This window comes from Piliocolobus tephrosceles, chromosome 19, assembly GCF_002776525.5.
Source record: "Piliocolobus tephrosceles isolate RC106 chromosome 19, ASM277652v3, whole genome shotgun sequence".
NCBI lineage: Eukaryota > Metazoa > Chordata > Mammalia > Primates > Cercopithecidae > Piliocolobus > Piliocolobus tephrosceles.
In genome coordinates this window covers 30,615,225-30,638,610 of record NC_045452.1, presented here as the reverse complement: position 1 = coordinate 30,638,610, position 23,386 = coordinate 30,615,225, and the positions used below count along the sequence as shown (strand labels likewise).

At 55.1% G+C, this 23,386-nt stretch overlaps 1 non-coding gene across 1 annotated transcript in view; it reads right to left on the bottom strand.

Moving 5' to 3' along the window:
* LOC111549151 overlaps window positions 1-21,702 on the bottom strand; it is a 33,217-nt gene extending 11,515 nt beyond the window's left edge. The window contains exon 1 of the transcript XR_003306651.1: window positions 21,572-21,702. This is a non-coding gene — a transcript (uncharacterized LOC111549151). The remainder of the gene's footprint in view (window positions 1-21,571) is intronic.
* Between the last annotated feature and the right edge of the window lie 1,684 nt (window positions 21,703-23,386).

The window sequence follows — 23,386 nt, the reverse complement described above, 5'->3', positions numbered from 1 at the left end:
TGGTGCGGGGGAGGGTTCTCAGCAGTGCTGGGGTAGTGGTGGGCTGCCATTTGCTATTTCTATGGAGCTGCGGCTTTCGTAGATAAGCCGTGATTTTTCCTTTTTGGAGAAGGGAGCAAAGCATCGGTCTGAATCATGAATACCAGGATCCAGGTGTGATACTCACACGAGGGGTGGCTTGGTTTATAACCCAGTGGTAAAAGGAGGAGCTGGTGACAATGAATTTGTGTCATCAAGGCAGAGTCCCATTTTGGCACTGAATTCGGAGCAGCGGCAAGGTCAAGGTGCCATGTCAGGCTGCCTGTGACAGCCGATCAACCCTCTGCACCAAAGGTAGAGCCACAAGTGGCGAAAAACATGGAGCTCCTGACAGCTGACCCAGCGGCCGCGTGGTTATGCACCCTGGAAACTAACATACCCTGCCTGGGGAATGTCGGCTTTTTATGCGTCTTAAATTAAAATAACCCGTTTAGGACTGTGCACATCATGGCCTCTCTCACTTAACCCGATTACTGGCGCAGACGGTCTCACGGGGGAGGCTGTGGTGCAATCACCTCTCACTGGGGTGAGCAGAGGGTCCTGGAGAGACTGAGCCGGGGGGCTTCTGTGCCAGGAGCCAGGGGAGGCCAGAGGCAGTGAGATGAGGCTCAGGAGCACAGGCGTGGCCTTTGACCTTCCCTTGCTGTGTGCCCGGAGGCCCAGGAGTGGCTGCCCCGGAGCGGTGCTGACTGGGACGCCCGCTGGGCTGCAGGGCACATTCCGTGTCTGACCTGGGGGCCTCCCACAGGTTTGGTGTCGTCACAATCCATGCAGTGGTACATTTAAGATGTGTGTGTTTCACTGCTGAGAGCTACACCTCAATTTAAAAAATAATGTAGACATCACGGGCACCTCCTTCTTTCCCCGCAGTGACAATACGGCCCTCCCCGTGCTGGGCTCTAAGTGGTGCTCCCAGTTCTGCACGCTCAAGAAGGAAATTTCACACTTGGCCCCGGCAGCCAGGGTGGAGGCCTGCACCAGCCCCGCCCATCCCAGGCTCACTGCAGCGCGTCACCCATTCCGTCTGCTCCGAAGGCTGGTTCCTGGACTCAGCCTTGCTGAATTTTAAATGAGAGGGCCCAGGATCTCCCTCATGTCCGAGGGAGGCCGGAGCTCCCCCCACAACATCCCCCAGTGAAGGCCCCCACGCAGGTGACCACAGGAGGCACAGCAGGGCTGCACAGTGACCGCAGCCCTCACTCATCACTCGGCATCTCACGCCCGGTCCAGCTCAACCCCACCTCTAACCTCAGAGGCTGCAGCCCCCTGTGCTGGCCACAGGGAGGGCAAGTGGAAGCCGCCCTCCCTGGCCACAAGGCTGCCCATCTGCCCTGCGGAAGCCCGGGGGCCGGTGCTCACACCGGGAGCCACAGTCACATCCAGCGCCAGGGAGCAGGGCTGGCATCCCCATCCCTGAGGCCGCACCGGCCCCGGGAATCGCCCGCCTCTCAGGCATGTGAAGGACATGGCTCTGCCACTTCCAACCTTTCCCTTTCGTCCCAAGCCGTAGTGCAGCCAGCTCTGAAGCTCCCATCCCCGTGCCCAGGCTCACCCAGCACAGTGTGTGGTGCCCTCTCCCAGCCCCAGGAGAAGACCCCAGCTGGCGTCAGGGGCGACCACAGTGTCTCGGCGACTGCAGCTCCACAGCCTCATTCAGTTGTGAGTTCGTGGGCGGATGGCATTGAGGGGACCAGGGACAGCAGGGCAGGCTCAGAGGCGTCCCTCAGAGGCAGCTTCAGAAACGCCTCCCACCAGGGCAGCTCAGGGTCCCTAAGGCCAGGCGCTGCCCTCTGAGCTGTGAGGGCCAAGTAGCTTCTGAAGCTCAAGGTCAAAGCCCAGCCACGTTCGCAGGCTCCCTGTCTCATGGTCTTTGCCCTCTGTCCAAGTTCAGGACAAATGGCCACCTGGGGTGGGACAGGCCTGTGTGGCTAGGTGCCTGGCCTCTGAGCTGGACACGGGGCAGAGTCCTCTGCTGCCAGAGCAGAGCCCCAGGGGACCAGGGGAGAGCCTGGTCAGAGTCTTTCTGCCTCAAATACCAGGCTATGCCTAGGTACCTGTGTGCTGCAGTTTTATTGAGATATGATTCACACACAATACAATTCGCCGCTTAAAGTGTCAATTCAATGATTTTCAGCATATCCCAGAGTTGGGCAACCATCTTGATAGCCAACTTTAGGACACCTTCATCTGCCCAGAAGAAACGCCGTTCCCGTCAGCAGCTACTCCCTGTCTCCCTCCTGGGCCCTGGCAGCCACGGGCCTGCTTTCAGCCGATGTGACCTGGCCCGTTCTGGGCGTTTCACGTCACTGGGCTCCGACAGGGCAGACTTGTGACTGGCTTCCTTCACTCAGCGTCATGTTTCCGAGGTTCATCCGTGTTGTTGGTTCATCAGGAACGCCACTCCTTTTTAAGGCTGAATCATGTTCCGGTCACGGCTGTGTATGAAGGTGTATTTCTGCGAGTCTGCTGACGAACACCTGGGCGCTTTCTGCTTTCTGGCTGCTGGGAACGGTGCTGCCAAGAACAGGCGTGCACAGGTTTGTGTGTGGATGTGCTCTCATTTCTCCTGGGGAATGGACTCTAGGAGTACGACTGCTGGGTCCCTTGGTAACTCCATCATTTTCAGCCACTGCCAAACTATCCTCCAAAGCAGCCTGAGTACCAATTTCAGATTCTTCGACAGAGAGTGCCTAACTGCTTTCTGCTTTCCAGAGAGGCTGGCGGATCTTCATTCCTATTAACATCCTTTAAGTCAGCTCAAAAGGAGATCAGATAAAAACCAAACCATGAATGAACCCGAGCAGCCTCTGTATGCGTGTCTTGGTCGCCCGAGTGGCCTCCGTGTGCGTATTTTGGTCGCCCTTCTTGACAGTGACTGTCTCTGCCATTTTTTCTGGCTGCTTCAATTTCGTATTTTGGGAATTCTCTATTTGCGGACTTTGCCCGTCTTCCTGTGGACTGTGCGTCTATCACAAGGTTATGAGACACGCTCGCCAGCTGTGACCCACCTCCTTCTCCCCACGCTGTGATGCGCCTCCGAGCGTCATGCATGTGACTGGACTGTCCTATGTTTGGGGTTCTGAGGTCAGCCAGGCGGCTAGAGAACAGGGGCTCCAGCTCCCGGCTCCTGGGTGGGATCCCAGCTCTGCGGTCCGTGGGTGGCTTCAGGACGTTACTTAGCACCTCCGTGCCTCCATTTCTCATCTGTAAGACCGGATGAGAACAGTCTGCAGCCCGTGGGCAGATGTCAGAATCAATGAGTTAATCTACCTGAGCGCCTAGGTGCACAGGGTCAGGCGTTTGCTATCATCACGGATTTCTCCGATTGAGTTTACAATTGCAGCGTTCTTCCTCACGCCCCACGCAGATCAATATTCCCCTCCACTTCCTCCTGGTCATCTCCGAGTTTCCCTGTTATCGTTTACTCTGCAATCCTGGGGGCGTTTAGTTTTGAACATGGTGTGAGGTAAGAGTCCAACTTGGGTTTTTCCCCAAATCCAAAGCTGATTTTCCCAGCAGCTGCTGCTGGGGACGCTGTCCCATCCTCACTGAGTTGAGATGCTCACCGCATCCATATTCATCTCTCAGGAACACCTGGGTTCATTTCAGGGCTGGGGACCCTGTCCCATCCTCACTGAGTTGAGATGCTCACCGCATCCATATTCACCTCTCAGGAACACCTGGGTTCATTTCAGGGCTGGGCTGTTCACTTAGTCTCTTCTGTAGATCAGAAAACAGCAGTCAGAAGAGCTAACATTTTAGCATTTAATTATGTGCTGGGACTTTGCCATACATGGTCCTTGTGTTAACTCCTGAGGCGGGTCAGTGGTGGGACCCAGGCTTAGGCCAGGCAGGCGGCCCCCAAAGCCCAGAGCCGCTGACACACTGCCCAGAGCCCAGACGGCTCCTCTCCTGCTGTTCACACACGTGTGTACACCAGCAGGACGAGGACACCCGGGTGAGTCTTCCGTTACAAAGTCTTCTTAGACGCCCGAGACTGAATTACACTCTGGGATACAGCGTAAAATCATTTGTGAAATTCTGAAAACCCATGGGAAACTGGATTCAAATCTTACTAAATATAAACATTAACTTTTGAAAGAACAGCCGGCCTCACGACATCTCGGCCTCCCCTCCTCATGTCAGCGTCTACGGCATCTTTCATTTGTTCCAGACTTTTCTCATTTCTCATGGGAAGGCTTTGCACTTCACCCAGGTGCATTTCTTACTCATGTTCTTTCAAGTTACTTTCTGTTTTCTGCTGTGATCAATAGTCCTCCCCTCTCATTTATTTCATGTCTTTATTGGAATTAAATCATTATCGTTTGAAACACGTGTGCTTGGAAAGTCAGCAGCAACTGGTTTTTGTGTATGGTAGCTCCCTTTTTGGCATATGCAAAGAGGATTTCTCCTAAAGGTGACCAGCAGATTCACCAGTTTCCCATCCTGACCAACACTGGGCAGGCGGCGGCCGATTCCAGCTGTTGGCAAGTGGGGCTGAAGAGCTTTGATTAGTCTGGTCCGGAGGTTGGCAAACTTGTGCTGCAAAGAGTCAGACAGTCTATGCATTTGTAGCTCTGGGGCCATAGGTTCTCCTCTGCCACTGCTCAACTCTGCTGCTGTGGCTCCCACCCATCTGTAGACAATGTGTGAATGAACAAACAGATGGGCCTGATTTGGCCTGAAGGCTGGAGTTTGCTGAACACAGATCTCCACCGCAGACTGGGTCTGTGAAAACTTTAACACTGGATACAAGCAGATACAACTTTCTAGACTCAATACTCGGGCCAGTTTACTGAAATCTTATTAGTTTCCAAGACATTTCAGCCAATCTCTAGAGTTTCTGAAGCACTAGCTTACCTCGCCTGCAAGTAACAAGGATTGTATTTTCTCATATCACACGCTGATGTGACTGCATTCGCCGGAACGTCTAAAAAGTCATCATGCAGGACTCTTCCGAAGGTTCCATTTGAAGAGACACAGGGCAACTGGGTTGTGTCCCAAAATCTCAGAGCTGGAGTCTCCCTGGAGGGGTGACAGCTGGGCCCCGGCCGAAGCACATGTTGGCTTGGGTTTCAGATGGATGCTGGGTACTGGGTGGGCCTGCCCTATCCTCCAGGCTGACTGGAGGTCTGTGGCTTTTGGTGCTTTTGCTCATTTGATTTGTTTTTTAATGAGCAAGACTGTGTCCCCCTAGTGAGTTTTCCAGCATCTATTGAATTAGAAGACTTATTAAAAGATTCAACCTGGTGATACAGTTTGTCATTCTACCTGATTTTGAAATACAGGCATATCTCAGAGATATGGTGGGTTCAGTTCCAGACCACTGCAATAAAGCAAATACCGCGATCCAGTGAGTCACACAAATGTTTGGTTTCCCAGTGCGTATAAAAGCTATGTTTATACTATACTGCAGTCTACTAAGTGTGCAAAAACATTATGTCTAAAAAAGTACATACCTTAAAAATAAGTTAGTGCTAAAAATGCTAATGATCATCTGAGCCTTCAGGGCGCCGTCATCTTTTTGCTGGAGGAGGGTCTTGCCGCAATGCTGATGGCTGCTGACTGATCAGGGCGGTGGTTGCTGAAGGTTGAGGAGGATGTGACCATTTCTTAAAATGAGACAACATTAAAGTTGCTGCATCGATTGACCCTCTTTCATGAAAGAGTTCTCCGTAGCATGCGATGCTGTTTGAGAGCATTTTAACCAGAGAAGAACTTCTTTCAAAATTGGAGTCAATTCTCTCATACCCTGCCACTGTACTGTCAACTAGGCTTACGGAATATCTCATCCATCATTTTCCTTTCTTACCATCCCATGAACCTGAAGGGTCAACCCTGGGGGCATCCTTACCCCCTTCTACAGATAAGGAAACTGAAGCTCTAAAGATAAACTGACTTCCACAGGGTCTCCCACCCTAGCATGCACAAGTGCTGTCACTCTTCCAGGCAGGGGGAGGACGGTGGGATCTGACCCACAAAGTCCTATTGGTACAACAGCCACGTCCCCGGAAGGGGCTTGTCAGTCCCGGAGGCGCACAGCAGCTTGATCGTGCCCAACGCCTGTGGAGGCTGAGATTTCTATTCCAGTTCAGGAAGAGGCGACGTGCGAAGGGACCCAGTGACAGAGCCGCAGTGATGAGGACGCTGGCATTGACGAACGCGATGGGGTAGGGGTGTCATCCAAGGATACGTGCCACCCGCCACATCTTGGGTTTAACGGGGAGTTGACATTTAAAGTAATTTGGATGCAGACGCAAATCCTTCTATTTCATTTTTAAAGACTGATCTTTAACAAACGGACATGCCACACGTCGTATTTCATTCCCATGGCAGCATGCAGAAGTCATTTGGGAGGGGTGGCTGGCAGAGCCCGGGTCTCCTGTGTGCTGCTATCTGGGTCCGAAGAGCTGGGCTGAGAATGAGGCACATCTGGACACAAGAAGACGGTACACACAGGTGCTGTGACAGAGGGACCGGTCCAGCATGACTGGAACCTGGGGCTCAGGGGACAGGCTGGGCACAGGTAGAGGGTAGCCTTGGGGCTAGAGATAGCACCTCACTATTAGGATGGGAGGCCCAGCTATGACTGCCCCTGCGGCATGCACCCCAGCTGACTGGAGGCAGCACCTCACTGTTAGGACGGAACCCCGGCCATGACTGCCCCTGTGGTGTACACTCCAGCTGATTGGAGGTACCACCTCACTGTTAGGATGGAACCCTGGCCATGACTGCCCCTGTGGCATGTACCCAGCTGATTTCCCACCGTGCATGTTGATCTTACTTTCTTTTGAAAATTTTTGTTTTTATATACTTTAAGTTCTGGGGTACATGTGCAGAATGTGCCGTTTTGTTACACAGGTATACATGTGCCATGGTGGTTTGCTGCACCCATCAACCCATCACCTACATTAGGTATTTCTCCTAATGCTATTCCTCTCCTAGCCCCCCATCCCACGATACACCCTGGTGTGTGATGTTCCCCTCCCTGTGTCCCTATGTTCTCATTGTTCAACTCCCACTTATGAGTGAGAACATGCGGTGTTTGGTTTTCTGTTCCTGTGTTAGTTTGCTAAGAATGATGGTTTCCAGTTTCATCCACGTCCCTGCAAAGGACATGAACTCATCCTTTTATTATGACTGCATAGTATTCTGTGGTGTATATGTGCCGTATTTTCTTTATCCAGTCTATCACTGATGGACATTTGGGTTGGTTCAAAGTCTTTGCTATTGTGAACAGTGCCGCAATAAACAATGAGATACCACCTCATGCCAGTTAGAATTGCGATCATTAAAAAGTCAGGAAACAACAGATGCTGGCCAGGATGTGGAGAAATAGGATTGCTTTTACACTGTTGGTGAGAGTATAAATTAGTTCAACCATTGTGGAAGACAGTGTGGCAATTCCTCAAGGATCTAGAACTAGAAATACCATTTGACCCCTGCAATCCCATTACTGGGTATATACCCAAAGGATTATAAATCATTGTACTATAAAGACATACGCACACGTATGTTTATTAAATTTTTTTTGAGACAGAGTTTTGCTTTGTCACCTGGGCTGGAGTGCAGTGGTGTGATTTCAGCTCACTGCAACCTCCGTTTCCTGGGTTCAAGCGATCAAGCAATTCTCCTGCCTCAGCCTCCCGAGTAGCTAGGATCATAGGTGCGTGCCACCATGCTTGGAGCATTTTTGTATTTTTAGTAGAGACAGGGTTTCACCATGTTGGCCAGGCTGGTCTCAAACTCCTGAGCTCAAGTGATCTACCTGCTCAGCCTCCCAAAGTGCTGGGATTACAGGCGTGAGCCACTGTGCCCAACCTGATCTTACTTTCCAGAGTACAGTCAGGAAGGAGTAAGTTCACCTTTGTCCTTTATAAGAAAATTAATCTCAAAGTGATGTCATCTGTAAGATTATAAGGATTATAAACCAATAGGAGAAAAACACGTTTTCCAGCACTTGGCCAGCACCTTCTGCGAATCAGTTCATAAGACTTGGAATCAGACAGTGGCACCAGTTACAATGGCTCTGGTGAGGATCTGAGATCACACGCAGTGGACGGGCTTGAAACGGCGGCACGGAGGCAGTGGGTGGGCTGAAACGGCGGCACGGAGGCAGTGGGTGGGTTTGAAACGGCGGCACGGAGGCAGTGCTCTGGTGGGGACCAGAGATCACACGCAGTGGGCGGGATGAAGGCAGTGGGTGGCACAAAGGCAGTGGACGGGCTGAAACGGCGGCACGGAGGCAATGGCCCAAGTGACTCCAGAATAGCCGGCAGTTGTTCCTCACGGGCTCCTCTATAGGGAAGACGCCAGTGTCGAAGGCGGCCCTATCCTTCCCCTAGGATTGTGTAGATTCCAGGGCCATTTGGAAGTCCAGCATCCCCAAGCCTCACCCATCAAGATGGAGCTCACATCCATCTTCCTGCCTGGGCAGCCACGCGGTAGGGCTGTCAGGGAGCCTGGCCCAGCAGGGGACAGTGGCCTTACCGCCCTCGGGAGAGGGGGCCACTCAGGTTCCTCATCTGGGGTCTTCACGTGGGTGTGACTTCACTGTGCATGAGGGGGCCTGAGGCAGGAACCAGAAGTGCCTATTCTGGGATCCACCCAGAGAGGGCCCCAGGGGCCCAGGCAGGACGTGGAGCCCTTCCAGGACATTCCATGGTCTGCAGTGCGAGCAGAGTTCCTCTAAACCACAGCCAGGCCCTGGAAGGTACAGCTCAGAAATATGTCTCGAGCACAGGGAACCCTGTGGAGGCTCTGTGCCCAGGTGCCAGCATGGTGGGGGCCAAGGCATTGCATTTACATTGTGAACGTAATGAGAACTTCTGGGAAGCTGCCCTGCTAGCAGCAAGACAGGGTGTCTCCCCGTGTCTTGGAGACCAGGCTTCCCGCACCTGTGTAGCCAGAGGATGGTCTCCAGCCGAAAGGACCCTTGTGTCTCCTGGCTACGCACGGTGGGATGCCAGCACCTTGCCGCAGTCCTCGCCAGGTAAACAGTGTGCTGTCTGCCATTTACTCGGCAAGCCCTTCCCTTCTCAGTTCCCAATGACGTGCCAGACTTAGAGGCCAACCAAGCAGGCCCATTTGGCACCAAAAAGTGACCCCTCCAGCGATTCTCGAGGGGCGTCCCTGAGATGTTGGATCCCGTGTCTCATCTCTGCATTCCAGTCTCTGACTTCGCACCAAAATAGTGTCAGAGGGATGAGAGTGGTGGGGAGAAGACAGGGAAGCAAGGGCCGGGGAAAGGAGAGGGAGGCACTGAACACGTCACTCAGAAAAACCCTAAGCCTGATCCTCACCCGGACCCAACCTAACGTAACCTGCTGATCAGCAGGGGGTACCAGGAAATTCCCAGCCCCGTCACACCCACTGGGTTTCCACGACAGACCCTGTCCACCCTTCTGCACCAGGCAAGCATCCTCACATTTCAGCCATTTGCCATTTATGTATTTAAAACGATTCAAAGAACAACTGCTTTAAGGAAGATTGAGCCTAATGCAGGACAATTACTGTAAATGGTGCCCAGCGTGTCACATCTCCCATCACGAAATTGGCCCAAAGTGCAGACAGAAATAATGTGGGTTTGGTCAAACCCCCCCTTTTTTTTTGTTTCTGGGCTTATTTCTGCTGAGAAAATGAAGAGTGTCACTGCTTACAATACTAGCTGATGTGGTGCCGGCCATACACGTTTTTGTTTACACACAGAATCTATTAAAATGTCCAGCTATTATTGTGGTGATGAATAGCGGTGATTCAAAGGAACGTAAAATGGATTGCAGACAGGGATCAGAGTAATGACTTAGTATTTTTCATTCTTTGTGCAGAACAAAGATTAGTTAGGTGCGGGTCCTGGGCCACTTCTGGCTAAGTATCCACCCCCACTCAATCTCTCAGGCCTGTTTAAGCCCCAGCCTTCTTTGTCCTTGGGAGAGCAGACAGGTGGGGGGGTCCTCAGGCCACCTCGGCCCACCACCACCCTGCTCTCTTGGGCTGGTGAGAGGGGAGGGCATATCCTCTCTCCTGTTCCTTCACGATCCTTCTGGGCAGTTTTCCTCTCCCCTGGCCATTGCAGCCGTCTCTTCCTTAGCTCAGCTTCCCTCTCCTCCGGTTCCCTGAGCCAGGCTCCATGAATGCCATCTGATCACACTCCAGACAGACTCGGAGCCTCTGGGCTCTGGCCCAGGCGGTCAGGGCTGAGCTGTTCGCTGGAGGGCTCCAAGGGGGACAGGATATGCCACCTCACCTGAGGGGCAGTTCTCTGCAGTCCTCCCGGCTCTGCGTCCACCTGGTATCAGTTCCAGAAGGAGGTGGGTCGACCTTGGGAAGCAGAGCCCCCGTGGGTGTGTGCAGGCCAGGGCCCCTGGTGAGAGGGGCGTCTGCACACCTCCCCACGTGGGATTCAAAAGAAAAAGTTGAAAATGCCCCTGGGCCCATAAAATGGACTAAAACTGCGTTTCTTCCACGTTGAGAACACAGCTGTGCTCCCCAGTCCTCAAGGCCGGGCTGACCTGGCCGGGCAAAGAGGAGTGCTCAGAACATGCCAGCTGGGGGGACATGGGGACAGACAGATGGTGGAGGACAGGATGGGCCCTCAGCCATGGTGACAGTGAGCTGGGGGCAGGGGACACCTTGTCACATCAAAGGAGGAAGTGACAAGCTGCACCCCGTCTCTGCAGGGCAAGCCCGGTGCAGGATGGGAGCTATGAACGCTCCCAGCAGCAGGGAGGAGGCTCACAAGGGGGTCGGGAGGGGGGGGGGCGGGGGTGCAACTCTCAGTCACTGAAGAAGCTGCCAGAATCCGAAAAGGCTGCCTGAATTCCTGGTTGACCTCAGGAGCCAAGGGGAAGCCTGGCTGGGACCAGGGTCCCTGTGCAGGGAGGGGTCCCCAAGGCCCTGGCTTGGCTGTGCTCTGGGGAGGAGATGAACCACAGGCTCCTGGTGGGGGTGGGACAGGGCAGACAGGTCATACGGGAGGATGGCACCCACACAGGTCTGCCAGGCCCACGTCCTCTCCCCCTGCTTGCGTGCAGTCAGCTGCCTGTTAACAGTGAATCTTCCCCCAAGACACCTCTTGAGTTCCCTCCACAACCACAGCCACTGCCTTCCTGCTTGGGGGCCTCCCCGCTGTCCCCACGGAGGCTCAGCGTTCAGCTACAGGGTCCCCTTCTTCCTCCAGCAGCCCCGGCCTTTGCTGACTAATGGCGGCCACAGCGAGGCTCAGTGTCTGCTGTGCAGGGGACCAGGAAGTGGCCATGGTAACCCAAGGGAGAGGTCGGGTGGGGATGCCTGGGTGCACACCGAGTACCACCTCGGTTCTCGCCTGCCTGCGTTGGGAGAGGGCACTGCAGACCCTCCCGGACCCTCCTCTTCTGCTCAGCCCGCAGCCTGCTGTCCGCAGCAGCCCTGCCCTGGCCATGCAAGGCCATGGGCTCCACAGCCCACCCGGGCTCACGAAGGCAGCTCTGTCTCACTCCCAGATGAAGTCCTCCCCGACCACACACAGGACAGAAGGCTCCTGGGCCCTGACTGGCCCTGCCCAGCCTGGGGTCTTACTCCTGGTGACACCCTGGTCCCTCTCGACGCCTAAGCCAGGCTTTCCGGGGTGCTGGCCCAGAGGACCTGAGGGGACCCTCTTCCCTTGACTGCGCCCTGACCAATTCATTGGGGCCATCACCCTCCTCAGAAACTGTGCCAGATGATGATCCCGCCGTGTGGCTCCTGGAGGGCTGAGGCCATGCCTGCTCTGTGGTCCCTGAGAAGCACTGGAGCTCTCCAGTGGCACCTACAGTGCCCGACAGAGAACGGGGCCTGATGAATACGTGGGCACTGGGTCCGGCTGAGGCAGTGCTGGCTCAGCCACAGTTCTCCAATATTCCCACGCTGGATCCTCAGGGCATCTGTGCTTGTTTTCCTAGAAAGACCCTCACATTTTTCCCTCCCTGAATGTCTGCATATTTGGAATTCATTTGCGAACTCCTGCTACAGGCATCGCTGGGTGCTTCTTCATTGCCCTCTCCCTGGGAGACCCCCCTTGTCTCCTGACCCCTTCCTCTCATCTTCACAAGTACAGATGCGTGCAGGGCTCCTTCTGGGATGTCCAGGGCCAGAGCCTGTTCTCCCTGCACCCTTGACGGCCCATTCCAGCGGTGACGGAGTTCCAGGTCAGGAGTCACAGCCTGCGCTCTGCAAGACCTGGCACCACTGTTTCCCGGCTTCGGCGATGTGCTGAGAATCCAGCAACACTCTGCTATGGACGTCTTTGTCCATGACCTAGTTTTTCCCTCCGAGTTTTGGGGATGTTTTTCATCTCCCGTGGCCTGAAATTTCATGCTGGCATGCTTTAGGATGCGACTGCATTCATTCATTTTCTGGTCTTGGTGAGTACTCTCACAGAGGAAACTGACATCTCAGTGCTGGAGAGGTTTTTAGAAAGCATTTCTTTGATAATTTCTTCTTCATTTTCCTCTATTTCAGGAGGCTGTATCGTTCAGAACTCCTGAATCAATCTTCTGATTCTCTATTGTTTTCCTTTCCTAGTTCCCATTTCTTTCAGAAAATTCTACTCTCTGCTTTCTGAGAGATGGCCAGTTTTATGTACCCAACATTCTACTGGATTTGTAACACATTCTGCTGTTACACACACTCAGGCACACAGTACCTATAGGCATACCACATGTACATGTGTGCACACATCTGTGCCATGTATATGTGTGCGTGTGTGTACAATTCCCCAAAGCGCTCTCCAGGCTCTTTTTAAAATTTTACTGTAAGTTCTGGGATACATGTGCAGAATGTGCAGGTTTGTTACACAGGTACACATATGCCATGGAGGTTTGCTGTACCTATCAACCCATCATCTAGGTTTTAAGCCCCACATGCATTAGGTATTTGTCCTAATGCTCTCCATCCCCTTGCCCTGCACCTTCCAACAGGCCCCGGTGTGTGATGTTCCCCTTCCTGTGTCCATGTGTTCTCATTGTTCAACTCCCACTTATGAGTGAGAACATGCGGTGTTTGGTTTTCCGTTCCTGTGTTAGTTTGCTGAGGATGATGGTTTCCAGCTTCATCCATGTCCTTGAAAAGGGCATGAACTCATTCTTTTTTATGGCTGCATAGTATTCCATGATGTGTAGGTACCACATTTTCTTTATCCAGTCTATCATTGATGGGCATTTGGGTTGGTTTCAAGTCTTTGCTATTGTAAATAGTGCTGCAATATACATATGTGTGGATCCTAAGCAAAAAGAACAAAGCTGAAGGCATCATGTTACCTGACTTCAAACCATACTACAAAGCTAAAATAACCAAAACAGCATGGTACTGGTACCAAAACAGATATATAGACCCATGAAACAGAACAGAGGCCTCAGAAATAACACTACACATCTACAATCATCTGATCTTCGACAAACCTGACAAAACAAGCAATGGGGAAAGGATTCCCTGTTTTATAAATGGTGCTGAGAAAACTGGCTAGCCATATGCAGAAAACTGAAACTGGACCCCTTCCTTACACCTTATACAAAAATTAATCCAAGATGGATTAAAGACTTAAATGTAAAATCTCCAGGCTTCTTGGCGCTCCTTTAATGAGCTCCCCATCCCACTTGTCTACTGCCAGGCCACCAATAGCATCCAGACTCACTGTCCAAACTCAGTGGTGACATCTGTGGCTGGGGCGGGCTTTCCGGCCAGGCTCACCTCTGTCTCATGAGGCGCCTGGGCCTGGCCAGCGGGCCCCGCTCCTCGCCCAGTCCTGGGCTCCCCTCTTCTCTCCAGCAGGACAGGCTTGGGGTAGGGACACCTGCAGGGCTCAGGGGTCAGAGCCAGTGTTCCAGTCTGTGCATGGGGTCACAACCACACCCTTCCACCAGTCAAGCACATCCCTAAGGCTGAGCCAGGGAGGGGAAGCAGAGCACTCATGAGGAGGAAGACGGAGGACCTGGACTTCTCACCTCCCGGCTCCCACCAGCCTCCTTGCCTCCCCGCTCCCCTCCTGTGTCTGGATGCATGTCCGCTGTCTCTGAGGCTGAGTTGTGGTTTAGCTGGTGTGCTGGCCCTTCCTCTGCTGCCTCGATGACTCCTGTGGCCTCTATGTTCTTCGCTCCTCTTCCTTTGGCTTCTTCTGGTTTTGTTTCTCTCCCAAAGAGTGACCTTGGCTTTCTACCATGTTTAGGAGCACGGCGATAAACAGCTGGCTGGTGGGAGGTGGGCTTCACAGGGGGCCCTCTGGCCCCCGACTCATGGCACCCACAGGTTCTGATCTGGGCTTGGTGAGTTCAGTGGATGGAATGGGGGGCCTCCGAAGTTCATGTCTGCTGGGGAATCTCAGGATCTGACTTGATTTGGAAATAGGTTCTTTCCAGATATTATTAGTGAAAGATCTTTAGATGAAATCATCCTAGATTTAGAATGGACTGTAAAGCCAATGGTGGAGTGTTTATAAGAGAAGGGAGAAGGAAATGTGGCAAACAGAGCAGGCTCCATGAAGACGGATGCAGAGAATGCAGTGCTGTGGCCATGAGCCAAGGAACACCTGGGGTCACCAGAAGCTGTGAGAGGCAAGAGAGGGGCCTCCCCGAGAGCCTCCCAAGACAGCAGGGCCCTGACCACTCGATCTTGGACCTTCTGGCCTTCAGGACCATGAGATAATATGTTTCTGCCATTTCTAGCCACTTAGAACATGGTCACTGGTTATGGGGGCCCCAGGGCACACGCAGGAAGTGTATCTAAAAAGAAGCCTCCCGTTTCTTGACTGAGCCCTCAGGGAGCTGAGCGGGGATCTCATCTCAGAACATCGATTTTCACCTAATCTCCTGGTTTCCAGAAGTTCCTGCCACGTTTGGCTGTGTTTCCACTGTAGGGTCCAGAGCCGCTCAGGTCTCTCCCTCTCCAGCATGAGCCTCTGTGAGTCTAGTCTTCTTTGGGTTCCACAGGCAGCTGAGGCCCAGGTGTGTCGCTGGGGAGGACCAGGAGTCTCTTACGCAGCCTTTCAACTGGGACCATCTCCACAGCGCTGGGAGGGGGCCGCCAGCACTGCTCTGCATCAGAGTGGAGGCAGAGCCCGCACACTGCTCCCCTGGGGCTCAGCTCTCCTTGTCAGCTCCGTCCACCCGCTCCCATCCTTCCAGACCTGTCTTGCTGAGTTTGCACTCCAAGCAGGAGGCCATTTTCCCCCTTTCGTGTACCTGTCATCTTACAGGGGGTTCCACGGAGGAAGTGTGAGCATCTCGTCCTCTTTAACGGGGACCCTGGTGCAAAGGCGTCTGCTGTTTCCTGTGGATGGCGCCTCCCAGAATCAGGGCTGGGTGTGCAGGCCATGGACACTCTGTCCCTCTGCAGGGCCGCCCTGGGCAAGGGCCCGGCACGGGAACATACTCCTGTGCCCCAGCCACCTGGCGGATTGGCACAGACACGGGAGGGCTGGGCCGGGACCCCAGTGTTGACACCTCCCTCTTCACACTGGGGGTGCTTGGAGCCAGGGGTCCTAGCCTCTTCCTCCCAGGGATCCATGAGTGGGTCCACGTTTGACACACACTAGGCTCTCAGAATCCGAGACCGAAGACACCTCGCGGTTTGAGCTTGCTTCCGCACAGGTGCCTTTCCTGGGATGTGCCCCTCCTCCAGGCTCCGAGCTTGCAGGAAGCTCAGGGGCAAGGGCCTTGGTGGCCTAGACAAGGCAAGCCATCCACTGGGACAGGGGCCGTCCAGCCAGAAGGCTCCTCCCCGTAGCAAGCTGGCTCCTAAATCCCAAACAAGGCTGCCATAGACAATGCTTAGCACTGCTGGAGATGCTAACAGGAGAGCTCTCAACCACGAGAACAGAACCTTTTCCAGGGGGGCGTGTAGGTGACCTGAATCATCGATCGGTGGTGAGACTGACTTCCAGAACTCGCCGACAGGCTCACAGCACAAGCTGCCCAGCCCAAGTCAGCAGCAGTTTATGGCAAGATGAGAGAAGAGACAGCATTTTGGCAGGCTGCTGGCTGGGCTGCCAGGCCCCACGGAGACCTCAGTGTCCTCCTGTCCGTGTCCAACGGAGGCCCTGGGATGGCCTCACTGCTGGGATGCCTGGCCAGGGTGGAATTTAGACATCCAAGCCCCCACGAGATCAGCGGCAGCTGCTGTCTGCACATCCTCCGAATCTCTCACATTGGGGAAACGGGCTTTTAGCGTAATGAGTTTCCATGAAATACAAGTTCCCAAACAGAACCATACAGAAACCCCACTGAATTTTTTTCACCCCTACAACTGTGATTTCACGCAGCACAGAATTAGAAGGTGGTGCTCAATAGCGAACGTGCAAACAGGATTTCCATCTAGCTGGCTGATTCCGATTTAGGAGATGGTGCAGCTCACTGACAAGTATCTTGCGATACATAAACATTCCAAAAATGTGGCTGAGCAAACACTGATGAGAATATTTCTGAAAGTCAGTCGCTTGCACGGTCCGCAGCCCCAGCCACGGAATATCTGTGGAGAAAAGACCTGCTCGTGGCCCGGCCTGCTCCCCTCGGCCCCACGAGCCTTTCCTGTCCCTCCTCCTCCAGCTCTGCGAGCCCGAGCCCAGCTCAAGGACAGAGGAAGCCAGAGCAGAGCAGGGAAACGGGAAGAAGGGTGGACAGCAGCTCTGGGCCTGTCCCCAGGGAGCAGGAGCCAGAATGGGGAGCCAAGAAGGGACGCTGCTCACGCCTCGGGAGAACCTGCGACACCCACCCAGGGTCCCCTCGCCTGGGGCAAGTGGATGTCCACAGGGCAGAGCCGGCTGAGAGGCAGGGCCTGGAAGAGCATTGCAGAGGTCAGTTTCTCTCAAGCCCCCACAGGATGCGGATTTCCAGCCTTTCATAGCAACCTAGGAGAAAGCCTTCTCCCATACGACCATGCGTGCGCAGGCACATGCCTGTCACCGGGCGCTCGCCCTCCTGACACAGATGCCCTCTCACATTTTCATTCTATTCCTTCCTCCTTTTAAATGCTGGTCATGACCTATTAAATTAATTTCACAAGCCACTAACGGGGTGACGGCCTGCGCTTTCAAAAGCAGTGATCTCGGGTCAGTGTGGTGGCTCACGCCTGTAATCCCAGCACTTTGGGAGGCCGAAGCGGATGGATCACCTGAGATCAGGAGTTCGAGACCAGCCTGGCCAACATGGTGAAACCCCGTTTCTACTAAAAATACAAATGTTAGCTGGGTGTGGTGGTGGGCGTCTATAATTCCAGCTACTGTGGAGGCTGAGGCAGGAGAATCACTTGAACTCAGGACGTGGAGGTTGCAGCAAGCCGAGATTGTGCCCTTGCGCTCCAGCCTAGGTGACATGAGCAAAACTCCATCTCAAGAAAAGCAATGATCCTGGAAACAGAAGCATTAGCGTGTGCCTGGGGTCCACACTCGGTTAATCCATGAATCCTGAATCCACGTGTCACACACAGAGGCGCAGGCATTGCCAGGGGATGGGGCAGCAGCAGCCTTAGGCCCAGCACCGGTGCTAGGCGACCCACACTCTGGTGGGCCCATACAGACAAGCAAACGGCAACGGCTCACACAGGAAGGGGCTGGGGAGTGACGGGGGCTTGGCACGATGGTGGAGCGTAGCTGGGCAGGCTGGGAGCGGGTGGCTGCCTCCATCAGGCCTGTGCTGGAGGCGGGCTCTCATCTGAGAACGTGGCCATTAGGATGGAATTAGCAGCAACTCAGTATCCACTGGGTCTCTAAAAGCCAAGTTAGGAGAACACCATCATCTCTCAGAAAACCAGTTTATGGTAAAGGGTGAAATCTCCTGTAGTGCTCATCTACCATCCATGAGAGAACTCAGATGCAATCGCACAACTGGGATTGTAGCTCCGAATTCTATGGTGTTTGGTTCAAGAGCCCAACTAACCTTTTCAGAAAGCTTTCAACACAGGTCACCACAGGCCAGCGATTCTATTAGGAGCCGGCTCTCCTGTTGTCCCCAGACTTCTCCCGAGATACCTGGGAAGACGACAGGGCCCACCCCGGGCCCCTGGAGTGAGCACACGGTCACTCACCGAGATCCACCAGCCCAGGCACCCGTGGCCATGTACACAAGGTGCCCCCGCCATGGCAACGTGAGGCACAGGCTGAGAGACAGGTCCTCAAGCCCCCGACACACGCTCTCCCCCAGGAAAGCAGAGCCATCCCCTCCACCTATGAGACCTCACTCTCCAGAAGAATCAGGCTCCCTGAGAGTGACCAGCCCGGGAGGGGCGCCCGGCCTTCCCATGCTGGATGATGGAGCGTCCTGCTACAGTAGGACTCCCACCTGCCCATGTCCCTGGTCCCTGCAGGTGCCCTCCCAGCTTCCACCAGCAGAGGCTTGCGGGGTCCCCTGCAAAGTGTCCTAACCATGGGAAGATCAGAGTATCTGAGTCTCCTGAGCTGAAAGCCATGTGGGGTCTCACGCCGAGCCACATCTGGCCTTTGCGTTGAGCAGACCAGGCAGAGTCAATTCCACCTCCCTGGGCTTCTGACCCCCTGGCCACCAGCGGTCACCCCAGCTCACGCAGCTGCAGTATTCAAACGTGTGGAACTGAGCTCCCAGGCCTGCGAGGCCCAAGGGAAGGAGAATCCGCAGCCATGTCCGCCAGGCTCTCTGAGCACACCAAGCACTGGACAGGTGCAGCTACTGTTCCCCAAGCCGGGAAGGCTGGAACCCCTCTGGAATATCCCGGGTGCCTGGTTAGCCTCTGTCTCAAATGCCCCAGAACAAGGGGGGCTCACTGTCTCCTGTGGTGGGCCCTGGGGGCTTGGACTGAGCTGATGCGGAGAGCACCTCGGTTCCCCGTCTCTGCACACACAGAGGCCGTGCTGGCCAGGCAGACCTGGACGGACGCGGGAGGCTGGTTGGGCGGCCCTCGTCTGGTTCTGGGGTAGGTAAAGGGGTCCCTGACGAGACTTCATGAGAATGACTCAGGCGCTGAAGAACTAAACGGGAGGAGGAGAGAGGAGAAGACAGGCATTCTGGGTGAACGCAGCAGGCAGGGAGGGCTGGGTCCAGGGTTTGGGCCAACAGTGAAGAAAGGAAGATACCATGAAGCTGTCGGACAAGGCGTTCTCCAGGCAGCCTGACAGGCTGGGGACAGGCCACATCTGTGTCCCCCACTTACCAGCGTGCGCCCTGCGTGCGGGGGGCTTCACCGATCACTTTAATTAGCGTTGCCCTTATGGGGGCCAGAAGGTCTGCCACGGTGACCCTGGGCAGAAGTGGCTGCAGAGCTGCACCAGGAGAAGCCTTCATGCAGATCTGAAGACTCCGATGCTGCCCGGTGGGCGAAGGGCACCCTCCAGGGGGATGCAAATGCTCTGAAGCAGGTAGAGGGGGTGCTGGCACAGCACTGTCAGTGTGCCCAACGCCACTGAGCTGCTCGCTTTAAAATGGACTTTATGTTATGTGAATTTCACCCCAATAAATTACCAAAAACCAAAATGTGATGATGCCAGCAGCCTCCAAGTAAGGACCCAATCCTGTTCCTGCCAAGCACCTCGATGCCTCTGGAGGGGCTGGGCCGGTTCTGGCCCTGTCACTGCCTCAGCAGGGCTGTCTGCATCGAAGTGACGACAGCTTTATCCACCGCCAGCTCTCACGGGGTCTGCGGACTCCCTGACTTCCCACCCCGGTGAACTGAGCAGTCAACTCACAGAGGTGCATTCGAGTTCGTTCCTGAAGGGGTGTGGCCTGAACGCTTGGCTTGGGCGCCTCGAATCACAAGGAGGAGGGGCTCATCAAAGGGTGACTGAGAAGTGATGGGTCACTGGCAGCTGGGACCCAGAGTGGCTCCCACACCCATCCCTCCAAAATTCGGGGCAAGGTGGCTGCTTATGTTGAAGCTTCTACGAAGGAAGCGAAAGGCTGCGCCTGACCGGGATCCACAGGTGGATGGAATGCACCTGCTGCTTGTGTTGCTGGAGATTCGGGGAGGTAGCGCAGGCCTGGGAACCCCAACGAGCAGGGACAGAGGAGGGCCTAGGCCCCCTCTGCGGGCAGGTAGCAGTAAGGACATGGTAGAGCACTGTGCATTTCACAGGTGCAGGACGGAATCATCTGCCTCTGCACTGAATGCCAGATAAACAAACCCTGACCAGGCAAGCCCAGGACCTCAGCTTAGACCAACCCGCGCCCCTCATCTCCTGTCCTGTCCGCATGCCTCAGGGTGGCACCGGTGCCCGGCCTCACACTCCTCCTGCAGGCCCACATTCCAGGCAGGCACTCCCAGGGGGCCCTGGGCCGCCAGCGAGGCTGAGTCTGCATGAACTTCCACAAATGCAAGAGGCCCCTGAGAAACCTATGGGGGGCTTGGAGTGCTGCCCTGCCCATCTCACTGACATCCTGGCTGTAGCAGAAAGCCGTGCGACTCCCAGAAGACGACCCTGAGAGCCCCGAATTATGTTAGAACCCAGGGATCTGTGGTTCTCCTCGGAGCAACGCCGCCAAATTGGTCTCTTGAGCCAAGTGCCGGAAAAGCCCAGCCGAGCCCTCGCTTGGAGGCCGCTCAGGCAGCAAGAGGAAGGATTTCCCTGCAGCCCAGGGTGAGGGGCTGCAGCCCCCTCTCTCCGTGCAATCCTTGGAGGGGGCTCGGATGCCAAGGGCTTTCCAGATCCTTCTGCCCAGCCACAGATCTCCCTGACTTAACATTGTCAGAGCATGGAGCCCAGATCCACGTTAGGGAAACCGTCAGCCACTCACATCCTCAGCTTCCAATGCCAACCTCAAAGCAGGAGGAGCCAGGATAAGGGGGTACCACTCGCTAGGGAGAAGTCGAGGCCACCCCACATGTGAATGCCCCAAGCCCCATGCACGTGGGCTCCCCTCCTCTGCCCCCTCCTCTGCCCCTCTGCAGGGGAAACTGCCTCAGAATCCATGGCGTGCCTGGAGGAGCTGCCTTCAGAAAAGGCCCAGGGCCACCCCGCGCTCCCCAAGCTTCTGCCCTTGGGAAGAGCAGCTCTAGACACCCAGGTCGGCCGTGGCTTCGGGAGGACGGGGTATGCTGCGTGCCCCACTCAGTGGGACAAAGAGGAGCTCCGGGTCTCTGGTGTGAGCAGCCACTAGGCCAGGCCCAGGGACGGAAGGAGCACAGCTGGACAGAACCCGCACCCGGCTCTGTCTCTGCAGAAGCTCCCTGTTCACTGGGGGAGTTATCAGAAGCTCATCTTCAGGAGGGGCGGACGCCTCCTCCAGCCGGGAGTCACGGGCACATCAGTCCCGGAAACAAGATGGCTCTAACCAACGGATTTCGGGGCCTGGTCTGTGATCTGACTTCTGGGCTGACCAGCCTTGCAGGTGGTTCTTCATCCAGCTCTCAGCACCCATGTACTCATGGACTCTCCGCCCCAGGACAGACGCTCAGGAATTCGGCCCCCGAGAGGGATGTGGGGGAGGAGACAGGGCCCTGGCTTCTCTGCACGAGGACAGAGTGAGCAGCTGCCACCCGTCCCCTCGGAGCCAGGGTGGCGTCAGAGGCCCGCAGATGACCCCTCCCCAGCATACACACGAGAAAGCCAAGGACCACGTACCGTAGTAGTCTTTATCCTCCCGCCGGGCTGCGTGCACGTCCAGCCTGACCGGTTGATTAGCAAGTCGCAGCCTTCCCCCTCCAGACACGGAAGCATGTCACACCACTGCTTGGTCTTGATAATTCTTGCTGCGGGAGAAAAGAGGGAGGCAGTCAGGGTGCTGCTCTCGTGGATCACGAGGGTGTTGCCGAGGGGACCTGGGTCCTGACACTGGCTGGGAAGGCCCTCAGGCAATGCCCGGTATGGCTCCACCCAGGGACCCTCAGGCAGGGACACCGGGCCCAGGGGCTTTGCCAGCTTCTTGGTCTCCTGCTTTAGTGCTTGCTCCCCAAGTCCTGCTCTGCCGTCGGCCAGTCGTAGAGCAGTAAGCAGCGACCGAGGGAGCTGGAGACACGTCCGTGGAGCAGAGCCCCTCCTGCAGCGTGGCTGCCTCACTCTCTCTCATCTGGCATCCACTAGAGAGCAGGGAGAGGCAGGAGGAGGGGTTCCCAGGCAGGACGTCCTCAGATGCAGCGAGGGCGGGGCTGTGCACAGGGTGGGAACCAAGGGTGTCCAGACTTGGAGCTCAGAGTATGAGGCCAGGCAGGAGGTAGGGAGTTGATGCCCCATCCTTGACTGGAGGATTTTACAGCAACCCCTGGACCCCATCTGCAGATGCCCAGCGGACCCCCGGGGCTGGCCCAGCACCAGCCATATCAAGGCTCCAAGGTGAAAGGATGTGACCAGCCATGACAAGGCTCCAAGATGAAAGGATGAGTCCTTGTCATGACCCCTGGACAGGGCAGGGGGCAGGGGAGGGCCTGGTGGATGGGGGCACTGGCCCCTCCACCAGCACAAGGACTCTGAAGCCCACATCAACTCCTTCCATGCCACAGAGAATTGCATTTTCTCTCTTCCCTGGAAACCCACCCCATTTTGTGGCTGTAGAGTTAGGCAGACTGGAGATTACTCTCTACCAGAAAGCCTGAGAAGCAAGGACTTCATGGCGGAGTAAAAGCTGATTGTATTAACATAACCTTCGCTGCCAGAATCTCAAAAGAACGATTAGTCATTTCTCAAACTCGAAAAAAATAGGTCCTTCCTAATGCACATGTAATTACTTTTATACAAATTGGACCTACAAACAGGGGTTGCCATCCCGTTGAAAAACGTAGGCATTCAGCTCAGACACCAAACACCTGCCAGGCAGTATTTCAGTTCAAGGTTAAGTTATAAACACGTACATTTATATACACAGGATTCTACACCAACCTTAACCCCATGGTTGGAGATCAGGGAGAACTTTGCATCTTACGTGAAAAGAAGTTTGAAAGTTTGAGTCCAAGGCTCTAGGAGAGTGGATGAAGTTGTCACATATTCCCACTGCACTCGCTGGTGAACGCCACGCGCCCCACGCTACATGCAAAGTGGTTGGACTGCACGTGACTCGCTTCATGCCAGTGCTGGCAGGGCCAGGGTTGGCCTTCTCCTCCCCTTCCTCGCCCACTCACTGTTCCTCGGGGTCCTCACTGTTCCGAGCAGAGGCTTGGAACTCATCTTGTTGGATGCGGGCAATTCACCTATGAAGCCCCTTCCTGCTTTCCTTTTGGGTCCCTCCTTTCTGGGGCTCAATGTTGGATGGGTCCAGCGGCCCCAGGATGCAGAGAATCCAGGGTCTGGGCTGCCTCAGCTGCCAGCCCTGCAGAGTGCAGGACTCTCTCTCACCCACACCAGGCCCAGGCTGCACAGACACCCAGGCCCAGGGCAAGACCGGCCCCCGTGGCCCCCAGCCCCCACCTCCTGTCTGAAGCCCCGGTCCCTCTCACGACGCTCCAG